General features: G+C 36.6%; 2 long non-coding RNA genes and 1 other non-coding gene across 3 annotated transcripts; 1 reads left to right on the top strand and 2 right to left on the bottom strand.

Annotated features, from left to right (window-relative positions):
- Positions 1-4675: 4675 nt before the first annotated feature.
- Positions 4676-7406, bottom strand: LOC130461968 (uncharacterized). The gene is made up of 4 exons (XR_008922043.1): positions 6934-7406; positions 6607-6841; positions 5927-5990; positions 4676-4942 (listed from the first exon to the last, which is right to left on the bottom strand). It is a non-coding gene; the product is annotated as an uncharacterized lncRNA (long non-coding RNA).
- Positions 7407-12710: 5304 nt separating this feature from the next.
- LOC130461009 (uncharacterized) lies at positions 12711-15459 on the bottom strand. Its single transcript, XR_008921296.1, has 4 exons — positions 14969-15459; positions 14642-14876; positions 13962-14025; positions 12711-12977 (listed from the first exon to the last, which is right to left on the bottom strand). It is a non-coding gene; the product is annotated as an uncharacterized lncRNA (long non-coding RNA).
- A 123-nt stretch (positions 15460-15582) lies between these two features.
- LOC130462361 (small nucleolar RNA R71) lies at positions 15583-15689 on the top strand. The gene has a single exon (XR_008922455.1). It is a non-coding gene; the product is annotated as a small nucleolar RNA R71 (small nucleolar RNA).
- The last annotated feature ends 4450 nt before the right edge of the window (positions 15690-20139 follow it).

Raw genomic sequence — 20139 nt, 5'->3', positions numbered from 1 at the left:
CGGAGTGAAATCTAGGTCTTTAGTAATCGTCGAACTCTTCCTCCGGGTCTAAGTCTTCTCCCATGTCTTCATCTTGATGAGACTCACTTGCCACCTCACCACCCCTAGTCCCATACTTAGCCAAATTTGGGGTTTCATCCTCAAAATTCATGTCTTTAAACCTATTCTTGAGCTCTAGGTTTGGCATTTTGTTAACTAAGTAATGAATAATGATGGATGCTATGATATCCTTTCTCATTAAGATGGGTTGGTCTTGTATCTAGCAAAATACTCACATCCAAACACGACTTTCTTCATAAAGAGATATTTTATTCCTGAAAGAAACAACTTAAGGTCTCACTAACGATTTTCCAACCAAACCATAATCAAAGTTCAATAAAGCAATAAGTTCGATGGAATCAAACAATCTCTCTAATGCACATTTAAATGCAACAATTAAACATTTAACACATGCACATAGCAAGTAACTACTTATGCTAGCAATTAACTACTAATGCACATACAATTCTATCCTATATGCCCTTTCCTATATTACCCATCTCTCGTAATAAATCAACATAAGTAAAACATTGAAGCATTTAAAGAATGAAACAAGAATGATTAATAAAAAGAAATTTTTTATTAAACGAATAAATAATAAACGAATTTTTTATTATTATTATTATTAATTTATTTATTTTAAACGAATGAATAATAAGAAATTTTTATTAAATGAATAAATATTTATTAAACGAATAAATATACTTAAGGAATAAGACTTTTTTTTATATATTTAATTTAATTTCGAAAAGAAAGAAAAAAACGTACTTAATTCACATAAACGAAAAGTTTCGAATAAATAAGTTAATTTCGAACTTAAATAAGAAATATTATATACTTTCAAACGAGATAAAAGGAAATCGGCCCCTCAAAAAAAAAGTACCAATTTTTGAACACTATAATACGTAGGAGCTCGATTTTAAAAATTTATTTTAAATAACTAGATAGTTAGGAGCCTACAAATTTTATTAAAGTAAAACCTTAGCTCCTAGATACCACTTTGTAACACCCCGACAATTCTCCCTTTTTAAAATACTCTTTTAACATAAAACGTAGAGAATTATCAAAGCATTATCGCCCGTGTGAAAACGTATCGGCTTATTCAGAATTTTGCAGCGGAAAATTAAAAATAACTTTAGGTTTATAAATAATCAACTACATAGTTAATCCCAAAACCAATCAACAAAAATAAGATCAATTAAACAAGTTTAAAGTCCAATTAAACGACCCAAGTCACTTAGCAAATCAAAACTAAATACAAGCTCTCTATTCCCGATCCCAATTATGCAACATCTTCAAACCTGCAGATGGACAATGCTTATTGATCATTAGAGACTGCTCACCAAAGATGGGTCATCACAGGATCAATAAGGCATAGCCATGATCAGCACACACAAACAAAGCACGTAATCAGCAAAGCTGAGTACTACATACTAAAACAATAATAATCCTAACATGATACTATTAAACGAACAACCCTAACATGATACTAATGAACATAAACAAGGGCAGACAAAACATGATAGTTTGACGACCATACTTGACCAGACTAGACTAGGCTATACTTTTAGCAATAATATTATTTTAGTTGAAATAGACAATGGACTGAGTTGTCCGTCCGGCAGTCTTCACTAAGGAAGACGAGGTACGGGCGCGACTCCGTAACCTCAGAGACCTGCGATATCGAGGAACTTTTGAATAAAAATAGGACACGGTGATCAATCCGGTCCGAGATAAAGGCCATGGGCTACCACCATGAACCCCAACTCCTGTTTGTCCGTCACTTTAGACGTGCACAGTCTAAAGCTATTGCTACTCGGTTTCACTTTACATGATTTACAAATTGAAACCCTGTTATGACTCAACAATCACATAAGGCATACAATCCACATTTATTCACAACTGTTTTTATCTTGGAATTACGTAAGTGATCACAAAGGTATCAAACAAGACTCATTCCAATTAAATCCAACCTTTCCTTTGATACTGATCAACCCCTCTATATGGGTATAAGGTTTCAACTTACTAAACAAGGTCCTCGGCCCTCATAAAGTAGTGAAAAGCTAAAAGGGAACAACAATCAACCGATTTGAATCAATATATACAAAGTAATCTAGTGTTCCCAACCAAACATGTTTGCATCAATCATCCATACTAACATGTTATAATTCTCATAATGCAATAGGTTCAATATGTCCGTCCAACAGTATTAAACATGCAATTTCAACATAACCAAGTTCAACAACAATCTCAACACAACCAAGTTCACCAACAAATTCCACATGGTTTCAACAATTAGCACACATTCCAAGCACACAGGTATGTACGTACCTTGTGTAAACAAACTGATAGGCCACTTTAACACTTTCAAAAGTCGCCTAAAGAGAATTCTCCGCCTAAAATAATCAAGAAACGTACCCAAATCAATTCCTAATAATTTACAGCAACACTAACGTACTCTAAACACATCCTAAACATATTTAGAACATTCCCCAATATCAAAAATTGAATATTTGATTTCCTAGCATAACAATTATTGAATTAAAGATTGAAATTCGTTGAAAACTCTTTGCAAACATCGTACTTTAAATTTTCAGCAATATAAATTCATTTAAAACTTCACCAAGGCCAATCTACGTTCTTAGAACATCGAAACAATAATATTAATAATCCACAATCGTCCTACCATGGTTTCAAAACTATAAAAACCTTTAAAACTCATACTTTAATAATTAAAACCATATCTCAATCAAATCGTATAATCTGAAAATTAATGATATAATTATTACAAAACATAAAATCCGAAATTCATAATAAATCATAAAAAGAATCATGAATTTAATTCAAGAAACATAAATCGAATTATAAAAACATAATTAAAACATTAATTAGTTTTAAGGGTTTAGAAATAACCAAAAGAGAGAAAGAGTGAAGGCTGCCTGGCGGCAGGGCGGCGCGGCAGCCGGGCAGGCGGTTGCGGAGGTCGGCAGGCGGCGCGGTGGTCTACAGGCGGTGCGGCTTGCAGCGACGTGAGAGGGGAAGCAAAGCACGAGCGAGGAGAACAAACACCGGCCAGAAAGGGGCAACCAGCGTCGGTGGTTGCGCGACACACTGGTGGTCGGTGGTTTTGCGGTGGTTACTGGAAACAGGCCACGGTTAAGGAGGAGCGAGCAATGAAATAAAGAGAGAAGAACAGAACGAAGGGAGAGAAGGAGAAGAAGAATTACCGTGCGTATGAGGACCGGTGACGCAGGCAACGGTGGTCCGACGGTGGTTGGCGCGGTGGATGAAGAAGGGGGAGGTTTGAGGGCTTGCAACTTCACGTGAATGATGAGAGAGAAAGGGGTTTGGGTGTTTCTTGTTTTTGGCTTTTTACGTAAATTGAAAGAGAAGGAAATGACTAAAGTGTTTTGGGTCTTATTATTTGGGCTTTGCCAATTGGGCTAGAATTAGGATTTAGTTCTAGGATTTCAATCCAAAATTGATTAGGATCATTTTCTAAATTCAATCGGCTTCGTAATTCGATTTCTTTTCAACATAAAATTCTAAAATCATTTTAATTTCATAAATCGTTGAAATATTTTAAACGTATAAAAATAAATATTCGTTAATTACATTTTTATTTCTAAAATTCGTGAATTCTATTTAAATATAATTAACTATACGTTAAAATATATTAATAAGATTTATAAAATTACGGGGGATTACACTAGCAGACACCCCATAATCAACCTCAACCGGCATAGAAGGACCATCATAATCCCTACCACTCCTCAATGTAATTGCATTACCAGTCTCCCTATTTTCAGGATGTGAAGGAAATTGGCCTGGTGGCCTCCCTGCAATAGTAGTAGCCATCTGTGCCAACTGTGTGTCAATGATCTTGTTGTGAGCAGTAAGAGCATCGATCTTTGCATCCTTTTCACTTAGAGATTTTTGCATTTGAAGCATCATGTTTCTCATCTCTACTAGCATAGGGTCAGGCTGTGTGGCTTGAGGTTGTGGTGGTGGAGGTGATGTGTGTTGTCTAGGGAACCCTGTTGGTCCACTAGACTGTTGGTTGTAGTTGTTCCGTGGTTGGTAGGATTGTGATGTGGGGGTTGGTATGGTTGTTGTGGTGGATGTTGGACTTGGTGAGGGTTCTGGATATTGTTGCTCCTGTAGGATAGTAGAGGGTTGTTTTTGTAGCCCTCATTGTAAGAGTTGGAGAATGGGTTATTTTGTTTGTAGGATTGAAATGCGTTACATTGTTCAACAGAGCTTCTACATTCCTGTGCATAATGACCAGACATTCCACAACTTTCACAAACAGTAGCAGGTTGGGCACTCATAGCAGCTACACTAGCAGGTTGGGCAGATTGAGCATTGGCTGCTTGCATATTATCAAACTTATAGTGTAAAGCAGTCAATTGGGCAGTTAATTGTTCAATAGAATTTAAATCATGCTTACCACCCCTATTAGATAGACCTCTAGGATTCCCATACTGGGCATTATGAATGGTTATCTCCTCAATCACCTCCATAGCTCTAGGCACCTCAAGTTGCATGAACCTCCTGTAACACCCCGACAATTCTCTCTTTTCTAAAATAATCTTTTAATATAAAACGTAGAGAATTATCAAGGCATTATCGCCCGTGTGAAAACGTAACGGCTTATTCAGAATTTTGCAGCGGAAAACATAAAACTAACTTTAGGTTTATAAATAATCGATTACAGATTTAGTCCCCAAAAATCAACCAACGAAAATAAGGAAATATAAATAGTACGACAAGTTTAAAGTCCCAATTAACAAACCCAAGTTAACTTAGCAAATCAAAACTAAATACAAGCTCTCTATTCCCGATCCCAATGATGCAACATCTTCAAACCTGCAGATGGACAATGCTTATTGATCCTTAGAGACTGCTCACCAAAGATTGGGTCATCACAGGATCAATAAGGCATAGCCATGATCAACATGCACAAGCAAAAGCACGTAATCAGCAAAGCTGAGTACTACATACTAAATCAATAATAATCCTAACATGATACTATTAAACGATCAATCCTAACATGACACTAATGAACATAAATAAGGGCAGACAAATCATGATAATCTGAAGACCATACTTAACTAGACTAGGCTAGACTGGACTAGACTTTTATAACAATAATATTATTTTAATTGAAATAGGCAATGGACCGAGTTTTCTAGCTAGACGAGGTACGGGCGCGACTCCGTAACCTCAGTGACCTGCGATATCGAGGAACGTTTGACTGAAAATAGGACGCGGTGATCAATCCGGTCCGAATGAAAGGCCATGGGCTACCACCATGAACCCCAACTCCTGTTTGTCCGTCACTTTAGACGTGCACAGTCTAAAGCTATTGCTACTCAGTTTCACTTTACATGATTTACAAATTAACACCCTGTTATGACTCGACAATCACATAAGGCATGCAACTCACATTTATTTATAACTGTTTTTATCTTGGAATTGAGTAAGTGATCACAAGGCATCAAACAGGATTCATTCCAATTAACTCCAATCTTTTCTTTAATACTGATCAACCCCTGAATATGGGTATAAGGTTTCAACTTACTAAATGAGGTCCTCCGCCCTCATAAAGTAGTGAAAAGCTAAAAAGGGAACAACAATTAACTGATCTGAATTATATACTAAATACTCTAGTGTTCCCAATCAAACATGTTTGCATCAATCTTCCATACTAACATGTTATAATCCTCAAAATGCAATAAAGGTTTAATATGTTCATCCAACAGTATCAAACATGCAATTTCAACCTGACTAAGTTCATCAACAACATTAACATAACCAAGTTCATCAATAATACACATGGTTTCAACAATTAGCACACATTCCAAGCACGCAGGTATGTACGTACCTTGTGTAAACAAACTGCAAGACCACTTTAATAATTCAAAAGTCGCCTACAGAGAATTCTCCGCCTAAAACAACCAACAAGGATTCCCAATCAACTTCTAATCGCTCACAGCTATAATAACACATTCTAACTACATCCTAAACATATTTAGAACTTTTCTCCAATAACAAAACTTGAATATTTGATTTCCTAGCATAACAATTATTGAATTAGTGATTGAAATTCGTTGAAAACTCTTTGCAAACTCCATACTTTAAATTTTCAGCAATATAACTAATTTCAAACTACTCCCAAAACTTTGAAATCATAAAAACAATAACTTTAATAATTTATAATCATCCTACCATGCTTTAATAATTAAAACTCCTATTTTAATCAAATTATATAATCTGAAAATTACCAACTTAATTATATAAAACATATAAAATCTGAAAATTATAATTAAACCATAAAAATATAAATCTAATCCAAGAAAACATGAATTAAATTAATAAACATAATTAAAACTCTAACTTAAACATAATTAACAAAAATCTGAAAATTAATTAGTTTGTAATATCAACATATAATCTGAATTCTAAATTAAATTATCAAAACTAATAATTTAAATTATGAAAACCTTAATTAAATCATTAGAACATAAATATTACATTAATGAAATAAAAGGGTAAGGAATTAACCAAAAGAGAGAGGGAAGGGAGAGTGGTTGGCCGGAGGTGGTGCTGTGGCGCGGCGGCACGGCAACGACAATGTTATGGCGGCGGCCGGCTGGCTTGCGCAAGAAACAAGCAGGGGAGGAGATGGTTTCTACGCGAAGGAGGAGAGAGATCGAAGAGGGTGTCGGCTGGGCAGGGCTGCGACGAAGATGCAGGTGGTGGTTGGCCTGGGGGTCGCGGCTGCGCACGCGGCGGCTGGCTGGTGGTTCAAGAAAACAGAACCTGCGATTAAGGGGAGGATAAAACTAAAGAAAGAGAAAACAAAATAGAAGAGGAAGGAGGAGAGAGTACCGGCAAAGGGGAGAGGAGCACGTCGACGGTGGTGAAGCAACGGCGGTCCGACGGCTTGGCAGAAGCGGCGGACGTGAAGGGAGGAGAGAGAACGGCTGAGAGGGATGAGTGTTTGGTGTTGTACGTGAGGTTGAAGGAGGGAGAGGGTTTTTTTTTTTTTCTTTTTTTTTTTTTTTGTTGTTTCCTTTGGTCTCACGTGAATTAGAAAAGGGAAGGGAGTATTGGTTTGGGTTTTATTGGTTTGGGCTTTCCCCAATTGGGCTAGGAGTAGGATTTAGCTTTTATGATTCGAGTCCAAAACTGAATAGGATCGTTTTCTAAATTCAATCAATTTTCGTAATTCAAATTCTTTTCAACTTAAAATTCTAAAATCATTTTCGATTTCGTAAATCGTTGAAAATATTAAAATGTAATAAATAAATGCACGTTAATTATATATTTATTTCCAAAATTCATAAATTCTTATTTAAATATATTAAATATACGTTAAAATATATAAATGAAATGTATAGAATTACGGGGGATTACAATCTACCCCTCTTAAAAGAAGTTTCGTCCCGAAACTTGACACGAAAATTCACATATCTTTCCAAACTTTTGAACTTATTCTTATTGTAGAAGTACTTGTGGCATTTATGTACACTCTTTTGCCAACTTAAAGTTTCTTGAATTACTCATGAACACCTATTTCTTACGCGAAGAATCTATTTACTTGCATCGACATGTATAATTTGCTAAAATAAGCATAGAAATGCATGAAAACACCATAAAATTAGGTAAAAAGCGCGAATTTATATCGCATTCTACCCCTCTTAAAGAAAACGAGTTACGCCCTCGTAACTCATCTCACGGAATAACTTTGGGTATTTCTTCCTCAACGAATTATGTCCTCAATACAATATTTTCACTCAAATCATTCTAGCAATGGACTTCTACACTTTTCCCTCACAATGCCTCAACATGTGACATCGTAATGCTCGCATGGTAACTATTGGTGCAAGAAATTCAATCACTCTAGTTGGTCTTCCCAATTACCCTTAAAGTCAATTAACACAGAATCTCAACATATATTTCATAGTAATCTCAGTCTGTCTATCGGTTGCAGGGTGGAAAGAAATACTCATTTCAATGTTGTTCACAAGATTCACTAGGCCTTTTTGCCAAAATTTCAGACTTTATAGTCGGTAAGGATCTCAAATGTTGTCCCATAAAGATAATGTCTCCAAATCATTCAAAGCAACGCACTAGCAGCTAGCTTTAGGTCATGGGTTGGGTAATTGGCTTCATAAAGTTTCAATTGACGCGACAACAGGTGCGGAAGTCAAACGCTCTTTCAAAATTTAGAAAGCTTTCTCCCATTTCTCACTCCACTCGAATTTTGATTCCTCTTTCAACAAGTTGGTCAATGGTTTTGCTCTCTTCGGAAAGTGTTTCACAACTCCTATAATGGTCATCTAGGCTTAGAAAACTTCAAGTATCGGACACGTTCTTTGGAGTAGGTCGCTCACTCACAGCTTGAATCTTAGCAGGATCTACAGAAATTCCTTCTGTTCAACTTTTCCTTGTTACCGAACCTCATTACGCTTTTCATGGGTGTATAACTTTTGGGCTTTTCTCTTAGCTCTTGCGCCAATTCATGTATTTCTTTACATCTTTTCCAGACAACAATGATTTCTAACGATCCTGGACCACTCAAATCGTCTCTTAGATTTATTCCCTTACGTAACATAGTTCTCAATCAAGTTAGTCCTTCACTTTTCCACTGGTGTCACTTATACACACATGACTTCAAGATTTGTATACTTCATTTAAGAAAAAAAAACTAGATTCTTTCTAAGCGTTTCCAAAGTAATCCTCAAGATTTCATTATGCTCTTTTTGCATTCTTTGAATAAATCAGGATACCATCAGTAATATAATAACAAACTTAATTCGGAATTCGTGGGAAATCTCATTCATCAATTCCATATTTATGGCAGGTGCATTGGTTAACCCAAAAGACATTACTCTAAACCCATAATGACAATAACGAGTCCTAATGAGGTCTAGGCCCTTATCATCTATCCTCAATTGGTGGTACTTCAACACAAATCAGACTTTGAGAACACACTCGCCCAATTCAATTGATCAAATATGTCATCTATCCTAGGCAAAGGATACTCGTTCTTGATGGTGTTTAGCTCCCTAAAATCGATGCATGGTTCCATACTCTTATCTTTCTCCTTAACAAACAACTCTTGCAATTGTGTCTTAATTCGCTCATTTCAGGAGGTGTCATGCTATAAGGTGCTTTGGATATAGGTGTCGTTTCAGGATCTAAGTCTATAGTGAACTCAAAAGCTCTAACAGGTAACACACTTGTAATTTCACTCGGAAACACATCAATGAATCCACTCACAATGGCAACATCCTCGATTGTCACTAACTTCTTTAATCACCTCTGACACACTACAGAAAATAGTTCGTACTCCCTATTCATCAATTTCCTCACTTGCATTACGGAAATAAGTAAAGGTTCTTGGACTTTTCAAAACATCTATATGAGGTCAATTTTCCAATAAGGTTCCTTAAACTTACTTTCTGAACTTCACAATCTACCTTAGCCTTGTACACACTTAGCTAGTCCATCCCCGAAATTACATCTAGGTCCCTCAGACTAAACTTTATCAAATCAGAAGGAAAAACACAATCTTTTGTCTTCAAAGGCAAGTTCTTAAACAACTTGGTACACTTTATGGTTACACCAGTAGGTAGACTAACAGGTAAATCAATCGCCTCAAAATCTACTAACTTCAACTTTTAACAATAGAGCACGAAATAAAAGAGCAAGTTGCCCCTGAATCAAACAATGTTTTAACTGGCACGGAGTTAATAGAAAAGTACCATAAACTACATCTGCAAAACGTTCAGCTTCACTTCTACTCATAACGAATAGTTTATCCGGAGCCTTATCCTGGTTGTTATTCTCATTAGCAGACTTATGGAAGTTCTCTTAGTTGTTCTACGCCCCTAAAGGCTTCGACCCTAATTTCCTGACTGGTTAAATCCCTACTTTACCTGGTTACCACTCCCATTACCATTTTCATTCATATTTCTCTTGAAATTTCCTTGGTTTTCCCCAGCATTAAACTCTTTTCTTTTCTCCCCAACGACAATATTTTTCTTGTCCATTCTAGACTGCAACCCATAAATATGAGCATCTCCCCCATACACAAAATCCAAAGATGTAGAGGTTTCCCCACCTAATCCTAAGGTGGTCATGCTATAAATCTGCAATAGTATTCATCGATGGTCATGCTCCCCATACTAATGTTTATGAATTCCTAAACTTTCTGCTTTCTCATAAAAGGTAGGGTAAACCTTTCCCTTAAGGCAGTAACAATTGAATCCTAATTGAATCTTTCAGCAGCGCTAAGCCTAACTCTATTTCTCTCCACTGTAAATCGGCTTCATCTTTCAAATACATGACAACTTGACCCACTCTCATATTCTCAAGACAATTCAAATCCCCAAACAATTTCTCAAACTCTCCAATCTGGTTTTCTAAAAAGGTGGGGTCATCTTTTCCGCCAAGAGGCGAATAGCAACAACTAAGTCATTATTGTTGGCCATTCTAGAACGCGGCCTGCAATTAGTATACTCTACTTTAGGTTTGAAACATCACCTATACGTTATCCCATACAATTTAATACTTGAATTGACCATAAAGTTCGCCTCAACCAACAATGTTCACATTAATACACATCATTTATGAAGGCACGACAATCGTTTATGAAGGTGCAACGATCGTCTACAAGATGCAATAATCATTGAAAAATAATCATCCTCGATAATTCACGAAAGACATTCACACACTGCACATAGGGCATAACCTTTTGAATCATATTGGTCATGAGGGTCTAGATTGGCCCTCACTTTCTTTATGTACTCAAATCATTTAATATTATTGTGGCAATTAAATTGATCCACAATTCACACTGAGTATGCAACCAATGGAAAATTAATCCATGACGTGTTACCTAAAGGTTGGGGTATTATGGAATCCTCAAAATAGAATAAAGAACAATTCCTTGAAAACTTTAACTTTTATTGCTAACTCCATAAATATTTATTACATCCTTCAAAATAATAAAGAACATTTCAAACTTCAATAAACTTTAACTTTAAACTATTGTAGCTTCGCTACTTATTCTCTAAAACATAAAAGAGTTAAATTAACTATTTATGACTTCAAAATATTTGTGGCCTCTTGCCTATCCATTGCTCCTGAAACTTGCGAAGTGAAATTTAGATCTCAAGATTATCGAACTCTTCTTCAGGGTCTTCATCGGGGTCTTCCTCAGGGTTTGCATCTTCACCCATGTCTTCATCTTGATTAGGCTCACTTGCCATCTCCTGTTCACTTTCGAGCTCTGCATCCGAATCACTAGAGATCTCAATGGTTGGCTCATGAGCCGCTGGGTTAGGATACTCTGCCTCAACACCTACATTCTCATTCTCCACAGCTACATCATTTTCCTCTAGGTCATTATTTACACTAATTCCCATAGGTTCTTCTGTAACTGAATCCCCAACATGACTCCCTACGATTTTACCGTCTCTAAACCCACTTTCTGCCGCTTCAATAATGGTGGTCAGAATTTCTGAATCATATTTCCATCTACCATCCCAAGTTCCATACTTAGTCAAGTTTGGAGTCCCATTATCAGAATGCATGTCTTTAAACTTTTCCTTGAGTTCTAGGTATGGAAATTTGTTAGGTAAGCAATTAATGATTGTGGCTGCTATGATATCCTTTCTCATTAAGATAGGTTGCCCTTGAACTTTAGCATAATATTCACATCCAAACACAATTTTCTTCACGTAAATATCAGGGGTTTCTATATCAAGTTTCTCGAAGGATCCTATGTTAGTATACTTGGAAAGAGACATTTTATTCCTGAAATAAACAATTCAAAGTCTCACTAACGATTTTCCAGCCAAAACATAAACAAGGTTCAATAATCAATAAGTTTGGTGGAATCAAACAATTCTTTATGCACATGTAAATGTAACACTTAAACAATTAGCACATGCACATACATAACAATCAATTTCTTATCATTGACTAGCTACTAATGCACATATAATTCTATCTTATATGCCCTTCTTATACTACCCATCTCTCATAAACTAAAGCATTAGAATCATTTATATAACGAAATAAAAGAACGAAGTTATAATAAAATTATAACATAGAATAATAACATAAATAAAATATAAAATAAATAAAGTAAAATAAATTAAGGAAATGCGTAGCGAATAAATTCGAAAATAAAATTATTAATTCGAAAAAGATTTATATTTCCTAAATAACGAATTCTAACTCTTGATACAACTTTTAAAAAAAAAGTTTTGAACTTTTAAAAAAAAAAAATTGTACTCATTTTTGAATAATAAATAATAAGAAAAGAATAAAAATTTCGAAAGTCACTTTAATTTGAATAAATAATTTGATTTCGAACTTAAATAAGAAATATTATATACTTTCAAACAAGATAAAAGGAAATCGGCCCCCCAAAAAAAAGTACCAATTTTTGAACACTATAAGTCTATAATACGTAGAATCTCGATTTTTAAGAAATTTATTTTAAATAACTAGATAGTTAGGCGCCTAAAAATTTATTAAAGTAAAACCTTAGCTTCTAGATACCACTTTGTAACACCCCGACAATTCTCTCTTTTCTAAAATAATCTTTTAATATAAAACGTAGAGAATTATCAAGGCATTATCGCCCGTGTGAAAACGTAACGGCTTATTCAGAATTTTGCAGCGGAAAACATAAAACTAACTTTAGGTTTATAAATAATCGATTACAGATTTAGTCCCCAAAAATCAACCAACGAAAATAAGGAAATATAAATAGTACGACAAGTTTAAAGTCCCAATTAACAAACCCAAGTTAACTTAGCAAATCAAAACTAAATACAAGCTCTCTATTCCCGATCCCAATGATGCAACATCTTCAAACCTGCAGATGGACAATGCTTATTGATCCTTAGAGACTGCTCACCAAAGATTGGGTCATCACAGGATCAATAAGGCATAGCCATGATCAACATGCACAAGCAAAAGCACGTAATCAGCAAAGCTGAGTACTACATACTAAATCAATAATAATCCTAACATGATACTATTAAACGATCAATCCTAACATGACACTAATGAACATAAATAAGGGCAGACAAATCATGATAATCTGAAGACCATACTTAACTAGACTAGGCTAGACTGGACTAGACTTTTATAACAATAATATTATTTTAATTGAAATAGGCAATGGACCGAGTTTTCTAGCTAGACGAGGTACGGGCGCGACTCCGTAACCTCAGTGACCTGCGATATCGAGGAACGTTTGACTGAAAATAGGACGCGGTGATCAATCCGGTCCGAATGAAAGGCCATGGGCTACCACCATGAACCCCAACTCCTGTTTGTCCGTCACTTTAGACGTGCACAGTCTAAAGCTATTGCTACTCAGTTTCACTTTACATGATTTACAAATTAACACCCTGTTATGACTCGACAATCACATAAGGCATGCAACTCACATTTATTTATAACTGTTTTTATCTTGGAATTGAGTAAGTGATCACAAGGCATCAAACAGGATTCATTCCAATTAACTCCAATCTTTTCTTTAATACTGATCAACCCCTGAATATGGGTATAAGGTTTCAACTTACTAAATGAGGTCCTCCGCCCTCATAAAGTAGTGAAAAGCTAAAAAGGGAACAACAATTAACTGATCTGAATTATATACTAAATACTCTAGTGTTCCCAATCAAACATGTTTGCATCAATCTTCCATACTAACATGTTATAATCCTCAAAATGCAATAAAGGTTTAATATGTTCATCCAACAGTATCAAACATGCAATTTCAACCTGACTAAGTTCATCAACAACATTAACATAACCAAGTTCATCAATAATACACATGGTTTCAACAATTAGCACACATTCCAAGCACGCAGGTATGTACGTACCTTGTGTAAACAAACTGCAAGACCACTTTAATAATTCAAAAGTCGCCTACAGAGAATTCTCCGCCTAAAACAACCAACAAGGATTCCCAATCAACTTCTAATCGCTCACAGCTATAATAACACATTCTAACTACATCCTAAACATATTTAGAACTTTTCTCCAATAACAAAACTTGAATATTTGATTTCCTAGCATAACAATTATTGAATTAGTGATTGAAATTCGTTGAAAACTCTTTGCAAACTCCATACTTTAAATTTTCAGCAATATAACTAATTTCAAACTACTCCCAAAACTTTGAAATCATAAAAACAATAACTTTAATAATTTATAATCATCCTACCATGCTTTAATAATTAAAACTCCTATTTTAATCAAATTATATAATCTGAAAATTACCAACTTAATTATATAAAACATATAAAATCTGAAAATTATAATTAAACCATAAAAATATAAATCTAATCCAAGAAAACATGAATTAAATTAATAAACATAATTAAAACTCTAACTTAAACATAATTAACAAAAATCTGAAAATTAATTAGTTTGTAATATCAACATATAATCTGAATTCTAAATTAAATTATCAAAACTAATAATTTAAATTATGAAAACCTTAATTAAATCATTAGAACATAAATATTACATTAATGAAATAAAAGGGTAAGGAATTAACCAAAAGAGAGAGGGAAGGGAGAGTGGTTGGCCGGAGGTGGTGCTGTGGCGCGGCGGCACGGCAACGACAATGTTATGGCGGCGGCCGGCTGGCTTGCGCAAGAAACAAGCAGGGGAGGAGATGGTTTCTACGCGAAGGAGGAGAGAGATCGAAGAGGGTGTCGGCTGGGCAGGGCTGCGACGAAGATGCAGGTGGTGGTTGGCCTGGGGGTCGCGGCTGCGCACGCGGCGGCTGGCTGGTGGTTCAAGAAAACAGAACCTGCGATTAAGGGGAGGATAAAACTAAAGAAAGAGAAAACAAAATAGAAGAGGAAGGAGGAGAGAGTACCGGCAAAGGGGAGAGGAGCACGTCGACGGTGGTGAAGCAACGGCGGTCCGACGGCTTGGCAGAAGCGGCGGACGTGAAGGGAGGAGAGAGAACGGCTGAGAGGGATGAGTGTTTGGTGTTGTACGTGAGGTTGAAGGAGGGAGAGGGTTTTTTTTTTTTTCTTTTTTTTTTTTTTTGTTGTTTCCTTTGGTCTCACGTGAATTAGAAAAGGGAAGGGAGTATTGGTTTGGGTTTTATTGGTTTGGGCTTTCCCCAATTGGGCTAGGAGTAGGATTTAGCTTTTATGATTCGAGTCCAAAACTGAATAGGATCGTTTTCTAAATTCAATCAATTTTCGTAATTCAAATTCTTTTCAACTTAAAATTCTAAAATCATTTTCGATTTCGTAAATCGTTGAAAATATTAAAATGTAATAAATAAATGCACGTTAATTATATATTTATTTCCAAAATTCATAAATTCTTATTTAAATATATTAAATATACGTTAAAATATATAAATGAAATGTATAGAATTACGGGGGATTACACCTCCCACTGGCAGCCGAATCTAACAAACATCTAGACTCATTGCCCAGACCATTATAAAACTGCTGAATCAAGAACCAATCTTCAAAACCATGGTGCGGGCACTCTCTTTGCAAATCCTTGAATCTCTCCCAGACCTCGAACAAACTCTCATCTGCTTGTTGTGAGATACCTAATATCTGACCCCTCAGACGAGCCATTTTCTCAGGTGGAAAATATTTAACATAAAAAGCAAGAGCCAAGGACTCCCAATTAGTGATTTTCAAAGCCGCCCGATTCAACCCATTAATCCACAGTTTAGCTTTCCCACTCAAAGAGAACGGGAAAAGTATCTCCATAGTCTGCTCCGGAGTCAATCCCTTTTGCTTGATGGTGGAACAATATTGGATGAAGGACTGAATGTGAAGATTCGGATCTTCACCTGGTTCCCCACCGTACTGGCGTCTCTCAATCATGTTAATCAATGCAGGCTCAATCTTGAAGGTCTCAGCTGCAATAGAAGGCATGATCGCCTTTGGTAGCACGGACAGACTTGGCTTAGAATAGTCTGTAAGCCGTGGGGTAGGTGGCGGTAGTAGAGTTTCGTCACCCATCTCTATCTCTGAAACTGAATCTGTATCTGAAGGAAAAAGATCGCCAATATTATGATCAGAATCAGAGTAATTCCCACACTGTGCAATGAAAGTTCTTCGTCTACGAAAGGTTCTTTCGGGCTCAGGATCGAATGGAGTAAGATTACTAGTACCTACGGTCCTGGGCATAGACAAAGACTACAAAACAATATGAGATCCGGTCTCAAGGAACGTGAGTTCCTTGAGTAGTAACAAACAATAATCTAGGATAAGCAATCAACAACAGAAAATAAAATCGTCTCCCCGGCAACGGCGCCAAAATTTGACAGGCTAAAGTCGTATCACCTAATCAAAAATAACCTAAGGCCCACTAGCTAGGTAGCAAGGGAAGTCAGGATCGAATCCACAGGGAGACAGGCGTTCTTTCTACTATTAATTAATTAAACTAAACTATTGGGAACAAGATTTGGTTGATTGTTTGTAAACTAAGACTACGAACGATAATTAAATAAGTATGAATCAATATATTAAGGAAATCTAGGGCATAGGTTCACCAGCAATTAACAATCCAGGACAATGAACAATCACGATAATCAACAAAGTAATTAATTAGACTAGCATGCTCTCTCGAATCGATACTAGTCATAGACTTAGAATTAACGGGCTCTCGCTACTTATTAATCCCAATTCTACCTATTGACACAAGCCTAAACATCAAATTGCATCTCTCGAATTTTAACTTGATATTGCATAACTACACAATTAAACCTGCGCAAATCTAATTGAATAGTGGAATAAACCAATCAATAGGAATTAATCACAATGTCAATAAGCACAATGTCAATAATCACAATTATTCAAAATCCCATCATATTAATTCATGGATCCCCAAACCCTAGAAATTAAACTACTCACACATATTATCAATAAACAAAGCAAGCATATTAATTGAAAGCATAATTGAAACAAATTAATAAATCAAAGTAAGAAAATAATACCTAATTGAAGAACAATGGAATACTAAAGTTTGAACTTTTAATTGGAAATAAAACTAAGTGTTGGAACAATTGGAGAGAAAACTAAGCTTAGGAAAAATAAACTAAGTGTTTGAAACTAGAAAATAAGATGTCTCTAAAAATATAAGGGGCTAGTATTTATAGTTTGCCCAAAATACAAGCCAAAAACCGGAAAGAAAACACGCGCATAAGTGCAGGAGGTGCCCGATCGGGCGATGCACTCGATAGTCGGCCCGATCGGGCCAAAATCCGCCCGATCGGGCGGATTGCGAACTCTCCACATAAGCTTCCGGATGACCGCCCGATCCGGATCGGGCGAGCTGCGCCCGATCGGGCGCGCGTTGATGAGTCTAATTTGCTTCAATTCCGCCCGATGGTTGCATTTCGCCCTCAGCTTCCAGGGCGATTTGCAATCTTCAATATAACTCGCCCATATCACTGAGTCTAACTCTCGGGGCTCAACCATAAGCATCCAAGGCTCCCGAAAGTCGACGATGGAGGTCCCGAACTTCCTCGGGCTCATATAGTGGCCTAGATCAACATGAAACGGGCCTAAAAAGACCAATTTCTCATAATCAAACTTGAAACTCAAGGCACACTCAATAACACACATTAGTACTAGAAACAGCTCCTAAGAGCACGTTTGACACATAAAAGTACTAAGGGACGGGGGTAAAAATACTATATAAAACATGCATATCACAATTCAATCAAGAAATTCAAGTAATACGAAGTTATAATGGTACAGAGTTTATTTGTCTGCAAGGTTATTTTTTTAAGAATGGAATTTTGTTTGAATAATCATGTATTGGAACCCCTCAGCAAAATGGGAGGGTAGAAAGGAAGCACCAACACCTTTTAAATGTCGCACGGGCATTACGTTTTCAGACACAATTACCTAAGAAATTTTGGGGAGAGTGTGTGTTGGCTGCATGTTATTTAATTAATAAAACACCTACTCCATTGCTTGACAATAAAAGTCCATACGAGATGTTATTTGGTAAAATTCCATCGTATGAGTTGATTCGTGTTTTTGGGTGTCTTTGTTATGCTCATAATCAACGGAGTAAAAGGGACAAATTTGATTCTCGAGGTAGACGGTGTATTCTTATTGGGTATCCATTTGGAAAAAAAGGGTGGCAATTGTTTGATTTGGAGGCCCGAGAATTCTTTGTATCTCATGATGTTAGATTTCATGCATGAAAAAATATTTCCATATACGGAGAGTGTGAAGAATGATGCTGGAATATATGATAACATGGGGCATGTGCTGATTTATGATAGTGATGATGATAGATTAATGATTGGGAGTGGGGTTGGAGAAAGTCCACATGTAGCAGCAGGTGCTCCAAGGGAAGCCTTGGTGCGTGTAAGAGAAACTGAGGGTGAGGCGCTGCAGTGTGATGGGGAGCAGGTACCACTTGGTGAGGCGCTGCACGAGGCTCCCAACAAGGTGATGCAGACAGGGAAGGACCATGTGTTGAGGGCTTGTAGTGACGAGCAGCAAATTCTGCCATATCAAAGTGCACAACAATCAGTAGCAAGTCCTCCCACAAATGACAGCAGCATGGGTACGAGTGAGAAACAAAATATGGGGTTAGAGAAGAGTAGTGAGGAGGAGATGGGGAGAGGGAAGCGACAAAAATATCCTTCCATAAAACTCCGGGAATGCGTAATGCACACCATACGGAAAAATAATAGTCCATCGGCAAGTTCATTCTCCACATTGTCTTCCTCAAGTACTCCTTATCCTATAACATATTTTGTCAATTATGAACGATTTTCTGCGAAACATAGAAATTACATTGCAGCCATTACATATAGTAAAGTCCCAAAAACTTTTAAAGATGCAATGAAACATGAAGCATGGAGAGAGGCTATGAGCGCAGAAATTGAAGCACTTGAAGGGTAGGGGACATGGGTACTACAAAAATTACCCTCATGAAAGAAAGCACTTGGAAGCAAGTGGGTGTATACAGAAAAGAAAGATGAGGATGGATATTTGATCCGGAATAAGGCACGATTGGTCTGCTTAGGAAATCATCAAGTAGAAGGTACATATTATAATGAAACTTTTTCTCCAGTTGCTAAAATGTCGATAGAACTTTCTTGGCAATGGAAGCAGTGAAAAATTGGGAAGTGCATCAAATGGATGTACATAATGCTTTTCTACATGGTGACTTAGAAGAAGAAATCTTATGAAAATTCCACCCGGTTTTCATAAAGATAATACTAACATGGTTTGCAGGATGAAAAAATCGTTGTATGGTTTGAAACAGGCACCCCGGTGTTGGTTTGAAAAATTGTCTACCGCCCTGAAGAAGTATGGGTTTAAACAGTCATACTCAGACTACTCTTTATTTACTCTTTCGAAAGATGGGTTGCAATTAAGTGTGCTAGTATATGTGGATGACATGATTATTGCAGGAAACAATGTATTTGCGTTGAATAGTTTTAAAGCATATATGAGTCAATGTTTTAAAATGAAAGATTTGGGTCATCTGAAATATTTTCTACGGCTGGAGGTTGCACGCAGCAAGAGTGGATTTTATGTTTGTCAGAGAAAATATGCTCTAGATATTATTTCAGAAACCGGTCTCTTAGGGGCAAAGCCTGCGGATTTTCCTATGGAGCAAAATCACAAACTAGCACTTGCAGAGGGGAAGGAGTTAGAAGATGGGGAAAAATTGGTCGCCTAATTTATTTGGCTGTTACTAGGCCAGATCTGGCGTATTCGGTTCATATTTTATCCCAATTTATGCAGGCACCAAAGGAAGAGCATTGGGAAGCTGCATTGAGAGTAGTACGATACTTGAAAAAGTGTCTGGGTCAAGGAATTCTTTTACGTTCAGATAGTGCGTTACAACTAGAGGGATGGTGTGACTCGGATTGGGCAAGTTGTCCATTGACTCGTCGATCTTTGACTGGATGGTTCGTGTTACTTGGTCTTTCTCCGGTTTCTTGGAAAACTAAAAAGCAACATACAGTCTCTCGTTCTTCTGCAGAAGTAGAATATCGTTCAATGGCAGCACTGACATGTGAGTTAAAGTGGCTAA

Source organism: Spinacia oleracea, chromosome 5 (genome assembly GCF_020520425.1).
Source record: "Spinacia oleracea cultivar Varoflay chromosome 5, BTI_SOV_V1, whole genome shotgun sequence".
In the NCBI taxonomy this organism is placed as follows: Eukaryota; Viridiplantae; Streptophyta; class Magnoliopsida; order Caryophyllales; family Amaranthaceae; genus Spinacia; species Spinacia oleracea.
Note: the sequence above shows the minus strand (reverse complement) of the source record. Positions and strands in the feature narration are given on the sequence as shown.